Source organism: Sprattus sprattus, assembly GCF_963457725.1.
Source record: "Sprattus sprattus genome assembly, chromosome: 7".
Classification (NCBI taxonomy): domain Eukaryota; kingdom Metazoa; phylum Chordata; class Actinopteri; order Clupeiformes; family Clupeidae; genus Sprattus; species Sprattus sprattus.
This window is the reverse complement of record NC_137926.1, coordinates 7,644,794-7,659,902: the sequence shown is the minus strand read 5'-3', so window position 1 is coordinate 7,659,902 and position 15,109 is coordinate 7,644,794.

The window sequence follows — 15,109 nt, the reverse complement described above, 5'->3', positions numbered from 1 at the left end:
CATCAAAACATCTGCTCAAAACTAGCCTTATAGACACTAATGCACTTACATCAAAACATCTGCTCAAAACTAGCCTTATAGACACTAATGCACTTACATCAAAACATCTGCTCAAAACTAGCCTTATAGACACTAATGCACTTACATCAAAACATCTGCTCAAACCTAGCCTTATAGACACTAATGCACTTACATCAAAACATCTGCTCAAACCTAGCCTTATAGACACTAATGCACTTACATCAAAACATCTGCTCAAACCTAGCCTTATAGACACTAATGCACTTACATCAAAACATCTGCTCAAAACTAGCCTTATAGACACTAATGCACTTACATCAAAACATCTGCTCAAACCTAGCCTTATAGACACTAATGCACTTACATCAAAACATCTGCTCAAAACTAGCCTTATAGACACTAATGCACTTACATCAAAACATCTGCTCAAACCTAGCCTTATAGACACTAATGCACTTACATCAAAACATCTGCTCAAAACTAGCCTTATAGACACTAATGCACTTACATCAAAGGTCATGACATTAAATAGTTATGACATTAAATAATAAGTGGAATGTTTTCAGATGAGTGGCTAGACTTCAAAGCTTCATCAAATGCCCATAACACTAAGGCGTGATGCCTCTGCTGAAATATGTCAGACTTTTCACGCCAGTAACTTCACCAGTTTAAAATTAACATGGGTGGAAATATTCAACAAGTGATAAACTGAACATATTTCGTTTAGTTCAAACAAAGAAGACGACATCTTGCTCTTACAACTTACATAAAATGTTTGGAGACACAGAGAATGTAGTGATGTGATCTATTTGTGCCCTTCTCCCTGCACAGGAGTCTGACTAATGCCATGCAATGACATGTAATGCTGTGAAATGGCTGTAATTACTGAATAATTGTCTGCCCATGTGTGTGTGTCATATGCCCATGTGTGTGTTGTCTGCCCATGTGTGCCAGAATGTCCGTGGGTTAGTGGGTTAGAGTATCGCTGCCCTGCATCTTGCCAGATGACATCCATTGGTCATCAAAGAGAGTCGAACCTTTCTTTTGCAAGGGGTCAGCATCCACGTGGTTGCCTAGGTTACGGTATGCAACAGCCAACTGCTCCTGCAGCACAATCACATCTGCATTTCATTGCAGAAGAGCATCTCTAGTTATTTGTGACACTGAAGGAGAGAGAGAGTGTGGGGAGGGACGTCAACAACCATCTTGCCAGACGGCATCACACTGACCATGACAAATTGTGTGAGAATCGTAGGATTGGCTTTGATCTCTATGGTGGGATAAGATTATTTTTTTTTTAAAAGAGGTTGTCTACATTGAAGCTGTTAAGTATGAAAACATTTCAGACATGTCAGGCAAGACAGTCCAGTACGGTCGCTGCAGTGAATTAGAAGACACGCACACAAGCGCACGCCAGATATTCTCACAATGTTTCAGAGAAGAGTGTTAGAAAAGAGAGTTGAGACAAACATACTTTTTGTCCTGTGGGTGAAACTGCTCATTATATACAGCCGCGGAAAAAATTAAGAGACTGCTTCAAAATTATCAGTTTCTCTGGTTTTACTATTTATTGGTATGTGTTAAAGTAAAATGTACATTTTTGTTTTATTCTATAACCTACTGGCAACATTCCTACCAAATTTCAAATAAAAATATTGTCATTTAGATAATTTATTTGCAGAAAAATGACAATTGGTCAAAATAGCAAAAAAGATGCAGTGTCTTCAGATCTTGAATAATGCAAAGAAAACAAGCTCGTATTCATTTTTAAACTACACAATACTAATGCTTTAACTTAGGAAGAGTTCAGAAATCAATATTTGGTGGAATAACCTTGATTTAAAATCACAACTTTCATGTGTCTTGGCATGCTCTCCACCAGCCTTTCACATTGCCGTTGGGTGACTTTATGCTACTCCTGGCGCAAGAATTCAAGCAGCTCGGCTTCTTTTCATGGCTTGTGACCATCCATCTTCCTCTTGATCACATTTCAGAGTTTTTTTTATGGGATTCAGGTCTCGAAATTGGGCTGGCCATGACAGGGTTACAACAAACCCAAAGTACAACAAAGTACAACGTTGTCCCGGAAGAAAAACTTGCTTCCTTTTGCTCTGACAATGTTCCCCAACTCTGAGAAGTGTTTTTTCCAGCAGGGCAATGCTCCATGCCACACAGCCAGGCCAGTAAAGGTGTGGATGGAGTATCACCAGATCAGGACCCTGTCATGGCCAGCCCAATTTCGAGACCTGAATCCCATAAAAAAAACTCTGAAATGTGATCAAGAGGAAGATGGATGGTCGCAAGCCATGAAAAGAAGCCGAGCTGCTTGAATTCTTGCGCCAGGAGTAGCATAAAGTCACCCAACGGCAATGTGAAAGACTGGTGGAGAGCATGCCAAGACACATGAAAGTTGTGATTTTAAATCAAGGTTATTCCACCAAATATTGATTTCTGAACTCTTCCTAAGTTAAAGCATTAGTATTGTGTAGTTTAAAAATGAATATGAGCTTGTTTTCTTTGCATTATTCGAGATCTGAAGACACTGCATCTTTTTTGCTATTTTGACCAATTGTCATTTTTCTGCAAATAAATGATCTAAATGACAATATTTTTATTTGAAATTTGGTAGGAATGTTGCCAGTAGGTTATAGAATAAAACTAAAATGTACATTTTACTTTAACACATACCAATAAATAGTAAAACCAGAGAAACTGATAATTTTGAAGTGGTCTCTTAATTTTTTCCGCGGCTGTATATATAGTACCTGTCACTTTGTGAACGGCTGGCAGACTGTTAACCGGATTATAATATCAGTGCTCCGTGTTAAACGGCGGATCCATAATAGTGAGGATGACCCCCCTTAGCCTGCAATTACTGAATAGCTCTGTATGAACAATTCTCCCTCACCCTCTTTCCATTCTTCTCTCACTCTCACTCCATCCCTTTCTCTCTCTCTCCCTCCCTTTCTCTCTCTCTGTCTGTCTTTAACAGAAGCTGAAAGCCTGGCATTTCCCTCCATCTCACCCCCTCCGGCAGCGCTCGCGACCACGGCTACTTTTGACGCGCTTAATTCATCACCCGCTCGTTCAGTGGGCATTAACGGGATCGCTCGTCGGAGTCCATAATGACATTTTTCATCTGCATAATCAACTGGAGAACGGGCCAAACGCTTCCCGCCCTCCTCCATTTTGTTTCTCACAACATTTCTCTTCCCTGGCCGCCGGCATTTATTCCCAGCCGTGGCGTGCGGCTGAGATAGTGTGTGTGAGGAGCAGGAAGTAAGATTAGATTACCCTGTGATTCATGTTGAACCATTTTGTGTTCAGCCAAATGAAATCCCGTCCCCTTTTTTTATTTTGCTCACAGTGGTAATACCAGCGAAAGAAGATCCTCACGTAATTGGTAAGCAATTCATTCTGGGCCGATTTGAATATCCCCAGTGCGGTTCTGATTGCGATGCGATGGGGGCTAGCAGGAGGCTAGCAGGAGGCTAGCAGGAGGCTAGCAGGAGGCTAGCAGGAGGCCTTGTGCTCTGAGCTATGGGGGAAGAGACATCAGCCTGGCAGACGCCTTGGGTCCCTTCCAGGAGAAGCCGTCCTAATGACAAGAGTATTAGTCAACAACCTCGGCTCGGGCCCCTCAGGCCCTCAGGAGCTGTGCTACACTGCAGGGGCTCTGCAATGGCTGACTCATGAACTAAGCACCAAAAGAAATGAGAGCTCTCATCTAACTACCATTCAGATGGGCATCACTGTTGCTTATGTTTGTTTCAGGACACAATAGCAATACTTGATTCTGGTCTTACACAACCATCCCAGGTCCTACACAAGCCATTTCAGGTCACAATAACCAGCTCTAACACAAGCCACTCCAGGTCACAACAGCACCAGCTCTATCCCAAGCCATCCCATGTCACAATAGCACAGCTCTTACACAAGCCATCCCATCCAATCACAATAGCACAGCTGTTTCACAAGCCATCCCATGTCACAATAGCACCGGCTCTTACACAAGCCATCCCCCCACCCCTTGGTGGCTGGTCAGTTAGTTAGTGGACCTCTCAAATGCACTGAAAGATGTGTGGTGGTATATTGATGATTGACGTAGGAATGTGCACATTGTGTGATTTAACACATTTACCAAATGAGATTGCCCTAATGGTGTTAAACGCTGTTCAAATCAAAACAGCAACTCCTTAGACAAACTCCTTACAGTCATATGCTCACAACTACCCATCAGATGATACTAATGACAACACAGTGAATGGTAGCAGTAGGATTAAAGATTAAAGTGGGTCTGACCTGCTAGGTAAAACATTCAGTAAGCATACAAAATAACACAAGGTAAAAGAAAACGAGCAGAGAAGATATCAAATACTCCTCTCACATTCAATTTAACTTGTTCATTAAAATTTCTCACCCCCTTCAAAAAATAATGAAGACTATGTTCTCTTTTCCATTTGTTCGCAACACGTAAAGAGGCTGTTTGAGTAGCACGGCGCTAGGTGTTTGTGGGGGAAGAGCCATTCATTAGTGCATTGACATTCTTCTGAGGAGACCCAATTAAAGGCTGGTTTGAGTCACAGGCTGACACAGCATTACGTCGACTCTCTCTCTCTCTCACATGAAAGAGCTTCCATCAACTTGCCTTGGGTAAGAGAGAGAGGGATAGAGAGAGATTGAGAGAGAGAGAGAGAGAGAGAAAAAGACAGAGGGAGAGAGAAATCTCTTCGTATTACTTGCGCTGTCACTCTCTCACTCCAGCCTGCACTTACGCTATGCCATCTTCACAGAGGAGTTAATTAATCTAACGAGATTTCTGACAGGTTTCCATCAGAGCGGAGCTGGCACCACCTCAACCACTAAGGCTAGCGGTATGAATCATCATCCCTTTTTCTCCCATCTCATTTCTCCCCCTGTTCTCTTGTTTTTTTCTGTTCTTTTCTTCCCTCTTCTTCCCCTACCATTGATCTCCACTTATCAGATTCATCCCCCAATCCGAGGGAGAAGCCATCTTAATGCTACACCCCCACAGTCATCTTTCAGTGGGGTGTCACTGTTCCTCAATCAGACCCAAGTGGCATTTAATAATTCTGATACAAATCTGATGTTCAACGTATTACAAAGACAGGGATTTCAGTAATGAAGGCTTTGTTATACACTGGGCTCTGCTGGGTAACTCTTTCCAGGATCATTGTGAAATCTATGGTGAAACACACTGAAACACTTCCTCAAGGAGGCCACGGAGTACTAATTGAATGGTCTGGTGAGCCCCTTGCCATTTAAAGCCCTGCCCTAATTGCAAAGGTTTAATTTCACTTTTTCCCCATATGACCCCTGGGATTTTGTATTGATTTCCTGCCGTTAATTTAAGGTTGTTCACATATTTGCCTTGAGCTTTCTTTCATCAGCAGCAAAGGTCAAATATACCATCGCAATCAACGATACCACTGCTTCTCAGTACACCAAAGTCATTTTTTTCCCCACCTATCTGACTTTTGATTAAACAGAGTTGAGAGGCAATGGGCACTAAAGTATTTAGCAGTGATCATTAGGGCATTATTGTTTCCCTGCAGACAGCTCATTGCTGTGAAGAAGCAAGCGCATCCATTCTGGCCAGTTTATCACAGCTGACAAGCTGGGCTTTTTTTTCAACCGCAGGCTACCCGGACAAAATTAGAGAGAAATGATCGAGTGCATCATATTTGGCAGCGTAGCGTTTCATTATGATCATTTGTCTTTAGCTATCTGTTTTAGGGCAGGTTTTACATTCCGCCCAACACCGCCGTGCATCAAACTTGTTTGTTTTTGTGAGGATGACACCTTGAGAAATGCCTGTGCCGTTCACCAGCCACTCATCAATCCATACTGCATTACTGATGACAAATGTTTAAAAGTACAAAGTGAGGTAAATATTATGGGAAATTATGTGAGAGAATTTGATTTTCAGCCCTAAAGGCTAAGGTAAAGTAATATTAATTAACTGTACAAAGTCTCACAATACGTGACTGCATATCTTTCCTGCTGTCTGTCAAATGAATTGTGCTGACAGAGAATCAGTGTCTCATTATGTGCCGGTTAAACTATTGTCCTGTAAAGTTTGACAGCATTTTTGAGGAGCTGTTGTGAACGGCTATGTATGCTAAGCATGTTCATTGATTTTTCCTCGAATATTATAGCTATGTTATCAACTGTTAGTCATGAATTATATTCATATTGCCCGTACAAGACTTTAAATACAATTGTTTTTTTTTTTAATCTAAGAGATTACAATCTGTTGTAGTGGACAGCATACTCTGTACAATTGGCTACATTATATTTAGGCTTATACCTTTGTCTGTCTATATGTATTAGTGTTTATTGTTCTTATGATGCCTTAATATCTTCCTACAGTAGCACTGATGGCAAAGAGAATTGTCCACATTGTGCTTTAGAGACCTGTGAGACGGTGAAATCTCTTTAATAGCAAATGTTTTTTTTATGGGTGGTGAAACTAATTCATGTGCTGAGGACACTGAAGAGGAAATGACATGAAGACACCACACATGATCTCATTTCACCACATGATATGTCCCGTAATGTTGTACGTGACTAAATGAGGCACAAACCACAAACCCGGTACGTCCCAATTTCACCAAGCAACACTGACTTCTGGCCCCAAAGTACAAAGTACCCCAAACACACAAGCCGAAGTATGGCATTAAAGGTTAAGGTTGTTGATTGCCCATTAGGAGCGACCACTATAAACAAACAAAGGCCATCTCAAACCAGACTCTTGGCACTAACAACGTCCTCAAACCTTTCAGACAGGAAGCACATTCATTCAAGGCACACTATATTAGAAAAAAAAAGATGAAAAGAGACCATTCATCAAGAGGTGACCCCTCCTGACCCTGCGCTCACACACACTTCCTCACTGACCTGGGCGGCAGCGATCTCACCACCATAAAAAATAAAGCGCCCTGTGAGAGGCGCTGAAAACAAAAGCAAGGAACCATTTCCTCAGCCTGGCAGCCGGCTTATCAGGCCTGATTTATATGGTGGGAGAGGGATGGAGAGGGGGGATGGAGAGGGGGGGGCAGTGGGAGCTAGGTTTGCTGCATAACCAACAACATCTGTGCAGAGTGGTGTGTGCATCTGTTGGTGAGATATATGGAGCTGTGTGTGCATCTGTTGGTAAGATATATAAAGATGTGTGCATCTGGTGGTGAGGTATATGGAGGTGTGTGTGTGTATCTGGTGGTGAGATATATAAAGATGTGTGCATCTGGTGGTGAGGTATATGGAGGTGTGGGTGTATCTGGTGGTGAGATATATAAAGATGTGTGCATCTGGTGGTGAGGTATATGGAGGTGTGTGTGTGTATCTGTTGGTGAGATAGTATGGAGGTGTGTGTGTGTATCTGTTGGTGAGGTATATGGAGGTGTGTGTGTGCATCTGTTGGTGAGATATATGGAGGTGTGTGTGCATCTGTTGGTGAGGTATATAGAGCTGTGTGTGTGTATCTTTTGGTGAGGTATATGGCGGTGTGTGTGTATCTGTTGGTGAGATATATGAAGCTGTGTGTGTGTATCTTTTGGTGAGGTATATGGAGGTGTGTGTGCATCTGTTGGTGAGATACATGGAGCTGTGTGTGTGTATCTGTTGGTGAGATAGTATGGAGGTGTGTGTGTATCTGTTGGTGAGATACATAGAGGTGTGTGTGTATCTGTTGGTGAGATATATGGAGGTGTGTGTGTGAATCTGTTGGTGAGGTGTGTCGAGTGAAGCAGAGTTCTTGTGCGGGGGAACTCTGTGACAGATTTATAGAGTTTCCAGTGTTTCAGGTACCAGTCTGCACTCCGGGCCCTGTGACAGGCGCCTCGAATGGTTGAATGAGTGAGTGAATGAATGCCGCCCCATGAAAGAGAAATATGACAGCGGCGCCGAAAAGATGAAGTCTATGATGAGCACCTGCAGAGAGAGAGGAGGACAGAGAGGAGAGGAGAGAGAAGGAGAGAGAGGAGGAGAGAGAAGAGAAGGGGAGATAGGAGATGAAATGAACAGCCATCTCATTTCACGGAGAGCAGTCAGGCTGATGGGAGGAAACAGCTGTGGAAGCCGAACACAAACGCCTGCTCATTGCGCTCCAATTAAAAACGAAACTTTTGCCGCTGCTTCTTCTTAAACACGCTCTGCCCTGGGATCAGAAATGCAAAAAAGGCCCCTCTGCTAGGCGGCCGTTTCTTCCCTCTCTCTCCACAGCACGTCGGCACAGCAAGCATAGCAAATTATTGTCATAAAAGTCATAAAAGGTTAAACGGATTTAAAGGGAAGTGAAGTCTTTCTGGCTTTGGGGGTTAAATAAAATATCTAAGATGCGGAAGTCGTAATTTGCGTCCTTCACAGTCGAGGGCTAGTGGGGTGTGTGTGTGTGTGTGTGTGTGTGTGTGTGTGTTTTGTGGGCTGGGGTGACTGAACTGTTATAATGCACACTCTGATGCCCAGTGGGTACGGGGCTGACCTTATCTCTACAGTCGTCTTTCAACCTTGGCATGGCATCAACAATACAGCCATGGAGAGCCGAGTCGAGTTAGCCTTTGAGTGAATGACTGGCCCCTCTTCCCTTCTATCCTCTCTGCTTATGACAGTCGATACACCGGCACCACGGGGAGTTGTGGAGGCAATTATGCTGAAGCGCTGGTCAGGGCAAGAGTAGCTGTCAGGACCCAGCGGTGAGCGTTGAAATGACCTCGGCCAGAAAGGGTCAATACCGCTTTCAACTCCAGTTCAATTCCTCTATGATAAGTGCTTCTGACAAAAACAATGTTTGTCACAAATGCCACGACAACCGTGGCAAGAGGACCTTTCTGCTGGCAAGAGAAGGAGGGAGCTTTTCAGCGGTGGCAGACTCAAGGAGGAGCCTCGTTCAAGGAGCCTCTTCAGTTCAACAGGAGACCCTGACAAACCGAACCAACGCGAGCGGCAGAGTGTCTTCTGATGTAGCATTATTATATCGCAATAGCTCATCGAAGTGTTACATACTCAAAGGTTACGCTAAAGCCTGATATACCGTATGCAACCTAACTGTTCTCATACTACCTTGGTTCTATAGAGATTCCTTTCCTCTCTGGAGCAGATGCTGTAGCCAGGTTCCATGGGTAAACATTAGTGGTCTGAGATTGCTTTTCCTCTGGCCAGTGCTCCACAATAATCAGAAACCCATGGTCGAACTGTGGCCTGTAGTGCTCTCTCTCTCTCTCGCTCGCTCACTGTATGGGGAAAGAAAATACTGAGGACACCAGGGGGAGTTGAATACATTCAATTAGCTATTGATTTCCATCAGTGGAGAGCACCCAGGATACAAACAAACAACACACCTTCAACACACACACACACACACACACACACACACACACACACACACACACACACACACACACACACACACACACACTGACCTTCAGTACAGTTATAGCACCAGGGAAAGAGGAGAGGACTGATTTAGACCCCTAAAGATGGTCTCACTAAGGACAAAATATCTTTTTTGCTATTGAGAAAATGGCAGAGATAGATAACATAGTGAGGGACAGAGAGAGACTAAATATAACAGACGGCTGTTAATTTGTTTCTGTCATGCATATATTTAAGTCTCTGATTTGCTTAATTACAGAGGGGAGATGACTTCTCCAAGGAGAATGAGGCCACACATCAGATGACTTGCGACAAATAATGTCGGGTATTTTGCATTCCAAATGCAATCTTACTCTGCTAACAGTTTCTTCAGCAACCTTGAGAGGACACAGAGAGTGAGTTAACTCGATTCTTCCGTTCATTGTGTACTTGAATCCACTTCTGTCAATATTACCTGGCAGTAGTGTACAATAGATATGGATGTATGGCTGAAAGCTGTGCAACTTTTGCCTTCAAACACTTCCCTGAAAAGAAGCCATCAAGCGTAAAAATGAACAACAATGAAGGTGTTAACAACCATATGCCACTTGCAGGTCCTTTTTTTTCATGTGATGAAGAAGCTAGGGTTTAGAAGAGGCTGTGATTGCAAACTGACGCTAACAGATTTAGGGAATGTCTTAAAGCGCCATTTGGCCAAAGAGCTCCGTCTAGCCATCTCCAGACCCCAAATGCACTATGAACTTTTAAAAAAAGAAGTTAAAAAATCCGAACAAAAAGCACCCACCTCCTCTCCCCGAGTCCAAGATTTTATGCAAAACATGACCATTATTAGATGCAAATGGGATTCCACCAACGTTTTGCACGCAGGCGTCTGCCAAGGAAGAGAAATTTTTAATTTCTCACGAACTGATAACAACTTGGCAACGGCGGGCCATTAGTCAATGCAAATGACTGGCCCTGCCACAACGCTGGCAACGGCGTGCCACCGTAATGAAACGATCAGCATCCATGTCTCTTCAACTGGCGACGCTGCACATACACTCATTCACTCTCACTCTCACACCTTGATGTAGTAGTGCCTGGATGGGGGGGAAAAAAACCAATCCTGATCTGGCTAATTATACGTGTTTCCGGAATACTGTGATAGTTCTGTAATCATTCAAGAGGAAAAATAATGAAAATTGCTTTATAAATGTGAAAAAACTTCAGTTAGGCCTACTGGATTAGTTATTATATTATTGTATGGTGGTTTCAGTATGAATCACCCGATTTCTGCCTCAAGGCCATTCCCTCATGTATGTACACGCACAGTCACGCACAATAGGGAAACGCCAGCGCTTTATATGTATGTGCGTATGTAACATTCATGAGGTTATCCTCAAGGGGTCATATTCACACTGCCACAAGCATGGCACAAATAAAGCTTAGCTTGGCTTCATTTGTTTGAATGCCTGTTCACACACACACACACACACACAGACACACACACACACAGACACACACACGCACACACACAGACACACACACACAGACACACAGACACAAAGACACACCACACACACACAGACACAGACACACACACACACACAGACACAGACACACACAGACACAGACACACACACACACACATACACAGACACAGACACACACACACAGACACACACACACACACACACACACCGCCCTCCTCCTGGGCTGTGCACCTGCTTACCTGCATGGGGTCTCACCTGATAGTCTGCACTCCTCATCTGAACAAACATACGCTTGTTTGGCTGCTCTTTCGCTCAGCTGCAGACCTGCTTGGCCACACACATAAGCACACACACACACACACACCTGCATGTGTAGAACTGTGTGTGACTGGACTGTGGAGGCAAGGTTGTCTGTTGCTGTTTCTGAGGAGACTGTAAGCTCAAGCTGCTACCGCCGATGAGGGATCTGTGGATGTGTGTGCGTGTGTGTGTGTGTGCGTGTGTGTGCGTGTGTGTGTGTGCGTGTGTGTGTGTGCGTGTGTGTGCATGATGTTCATGTGGACCTATGTACTCACACAGGGACACATGTTGCCATGGGGATGTTTGAAAGAGCTTAAATCAACGATGTAAACACCGCGAAGCATGCTTCTGCAGATCACACACACACACACACACACACACACACACACACACACACACACACACACACACACACACACACACACACACACACACACACACACGAAAGGCAGTAGACTGTGAAGAAGAAAGCTACAGGGTGGGAAGTGGTTCGCTCATAACGGCAGGATGGGAGGGAGGCGGCGGTGGCGGTGGCTGTGGCTGCAGAAGAGGGGTTTAATTACAGGAGCTGAGCTCATCTGAGCACGAATACGACCTGGAAGCACTTCCACCGCCAAAAAGCCTCTTCCCAGAACCACTCGTTTTTTTTTTTTAAACTACTTACAAGCCATCCTATCTGCTTTGAGAAACAGACCTTTTGACACTTCCTTGTACAGCCTCAGGCTTGACAGTACATGCATAAAAACAATAGGAGTCTCTTGTGAATATAATCATTTATTTACTCTAAAGTGATGCAAGAAATGTACAAGTATTTTCTCTCAAAGTATAAAATTTTTTGTTTTTCTTAAATAAGCAGTTCTCCATTTATAGTCATGTAAATGCATTAATTATCTATAACAAACCCTGAAAGTACAAGATCCCTTACAGCCAACCTCACCAGACAGAACACATGGAAGTAAAAACAGTTAGCAATACCAATCCAGCAGATTGCAACCTGACTCGCAAAAGTATATTGCTCAAATATTTGCTTCTCTATATATAATTATTTATGTATATATTTATATATATATATAAAAGAATATTAAACTTCCAAAAAAATATATGACACAAAATAAGCATTGTTCTGAAATTATATATATAGATATGTACATCGAAACAAAACAAAACAATAAACATAGAATATTCCAGAAGGCCTTGGCTAAAGCTGTTGGTTAGAGGCGGCGACTCTGTGCTGGGAAGGAGATCGGAGGCAGGAGCCAATGGCGTGGCAGGCCATCCTCAGCCGTCGGGGGGGGGGGGGGGGGGGGGAAGACTTCACTCCCTGTGGAAATGAACACAGGGGTCAGACAATAATCTTGTAGTAGGTGAAAGGTCAAACACTTAAAGGTCAAGTGACTCATTATATTAGAAGGCTTTGACAGCGACTTCCCAAAGGCACTGTTTTGTCTATTTACATCAAAAGGAATTGTCGTCAAAAGTTTCCCTTCCACTTCCCCCCCATACACACACACACACACACACACACACACACACACACACACACACACACACACACACACACACACACACACACACACACACACACACACACACACACACACACACACACACACACACACACACACACACAGTGCTGATGGGACCCTGTTGAAAATCAGACTCTGCTCTGGTTGCCAGATCGCTTCCTTCCATTAACACAGTGACCAGAGTAAAAGGCCACATGGTCGGATCTCGAGCCTAGACCCAGGCTTTGGACGGCTTTCTCCTGATCTTTGTGTGGTGCCCCTTCAGAGTAGAGGTCAAGTGAAGTGTTTAGATCTTTGTGTGGTGCACCTTTCAGAGTAGAGGTCAAGCGAAGGGTTTAGATCTTTGTGTGGTGCCCCTTCAAAGAGGTCAAGCGAAGGGTTAAGATCTTTGTGTGGTGCACCTTTCAGAGAAGAGGTCAAGCGAAGGGTTAAGATGGTCTAAAGGAAAGAGAGCCAGACACCAGAATCCCTGATGGCCACAAAGAAAAGGACCAGAAAAATGGAAAGAAAAAACCGAGGAGAGAAATCAATATGAGGTTCAAGGAGGGACCGGGAGGTTTGCAAAGGAACAGAGTAGGTGGCCGCAGTTTAACTAATGCTCCCTCTCCTATGTGTGTGTGTGTGTGTGTGTGTGCTGGCAAAAGCGATGCTGTTTGACAAGGGTTTCTCTGAGGAGCATTTGTGTGTGTGTGTGTGTGTGTGTGTGTGTGTGTGTGTGTGTGTGTGTGTGTGTGTGTGTGTGTGAGAGAGAGAGAGTGAGTAAGAATGTGAGTGAGTGAGTGTGTGAGTGAGTGTGTGTGTGTGTGTGTGTGTGAGTGTGTGTGTGTGTGTGTGAGTGTGTGTGTGTGAGTGTGTGTGTGTGAGTGTGTGTGTGTGAGTGAGTGAGTGAGTGTGAATAGCAGGGGGCCCTGCTCTGAACACCTGGGGTGCGACATCACAGGGTCTTATTTTAACACTAACTAGGGAGGGAGCTGACAAAAAGAAAAACAGCATACAGAAGACAGAAAGAAGTGAAGACTGAAGACAACACATGAGAGGAGAAAGATGAAGAAAAGATGAAGCAAAGAGATGAGAAGCGAAACAGAAAGGAGAAGAAAGAATGGAAGAGAAGACGGCAAAGGAGAAGACGTTCCACCGCATTCCTCTGCCGCTCGACCGCTCGGGGAACCTTAAGGGAAACTACAGACAGCCTCCACCATCACAGTCCCCTTGTGAAGGCCCAGCTCCCCAGCTCCGGCGTCTTGCTGCGTAGGCACATCCCCGAGCGCATCCGCCATGAGTGTCTAATGGATCTCGATGCCTCTTTATGCGTCCAACGTGTTTATGGGGGGCCTTTTACTTCAGCTCATCTCGTCCTAATGGAAGACTCTTACTTCTCTGCGTCTTTATGCACGCCTTGCACTAGGGCAATGTGCTGAGCCGGAGCTCTAGGAGAGTTTCAGCAAGCGTGCAGAAAAAGTCTCGACTACAGACGACATGCTTGGCATGCACGGGTGCTTGGCATGCACTGGCGGGCCGGGTGGGACTGGTGGTCCTTTGAAGCAGCGCCTGCCAAAGAGCCATCTTTTCATGAGGATGTTAAAAGAGATGGTCAGCATCACTGATGGATATATGCATATTAGAGTCAGGACTGCTCAATTATTGCAAAAAAATCTTAATCATGATTCTTTTGATCAACGTTGAGATCATGATTATTAAACATGTCTACTCGTTGACTTTGGAAGCACCATCAGGATTTTTTTTTCTACAGCAGTGCGGTGGTGTGTCCGCCACGCAGGACCCTCAGTGCTTTTCTGTAATAGAATATTTCTTTATGTAGTATTACACGATGATAATATATTAACCTATATTTTGTCTTATTTACTCATTATAAATAGCAAATAGACTAATAGGTATGGACAATTGTTATTTAAAAGCATCTTGAGTTCATTTGTTTAGAGAGTACTGTTGACCAGACGCAAACAGACCAAATGTGGGACGAGAAGTACGTCCTTTCCACAGATTAGATGATCGAGATCGAGAAGTCTAGGATTGACTTCTTAGGCTAGGAGTGTAGTATATAACAGCAAGAGAGTCGATAAGACTATTTCGACTCAACACTAATATCTCTGTGTTTATAAATTCCCACCACACTACTGGTATAATGGAGTTCCCACTGGCTTAAGATAGTTGCTCGTAGATTAAGCCTGTAGCATTAAACTATAACATCTAATCATTTCTGTATTCGCGCACAGATCTGTGGGGTGTGGGTGTTTAGTGACCGTCGAAACCCTTTTCCCAAATATGTTCAATTCTCATCGGAGGGAATTCGATATCTTAAGCAGCTGCTAGGGTCACACGCCTCCACTACCACTCGCCAGAGCAGTGCCCTCAGAACAGACAGTGAACCCTGCATTG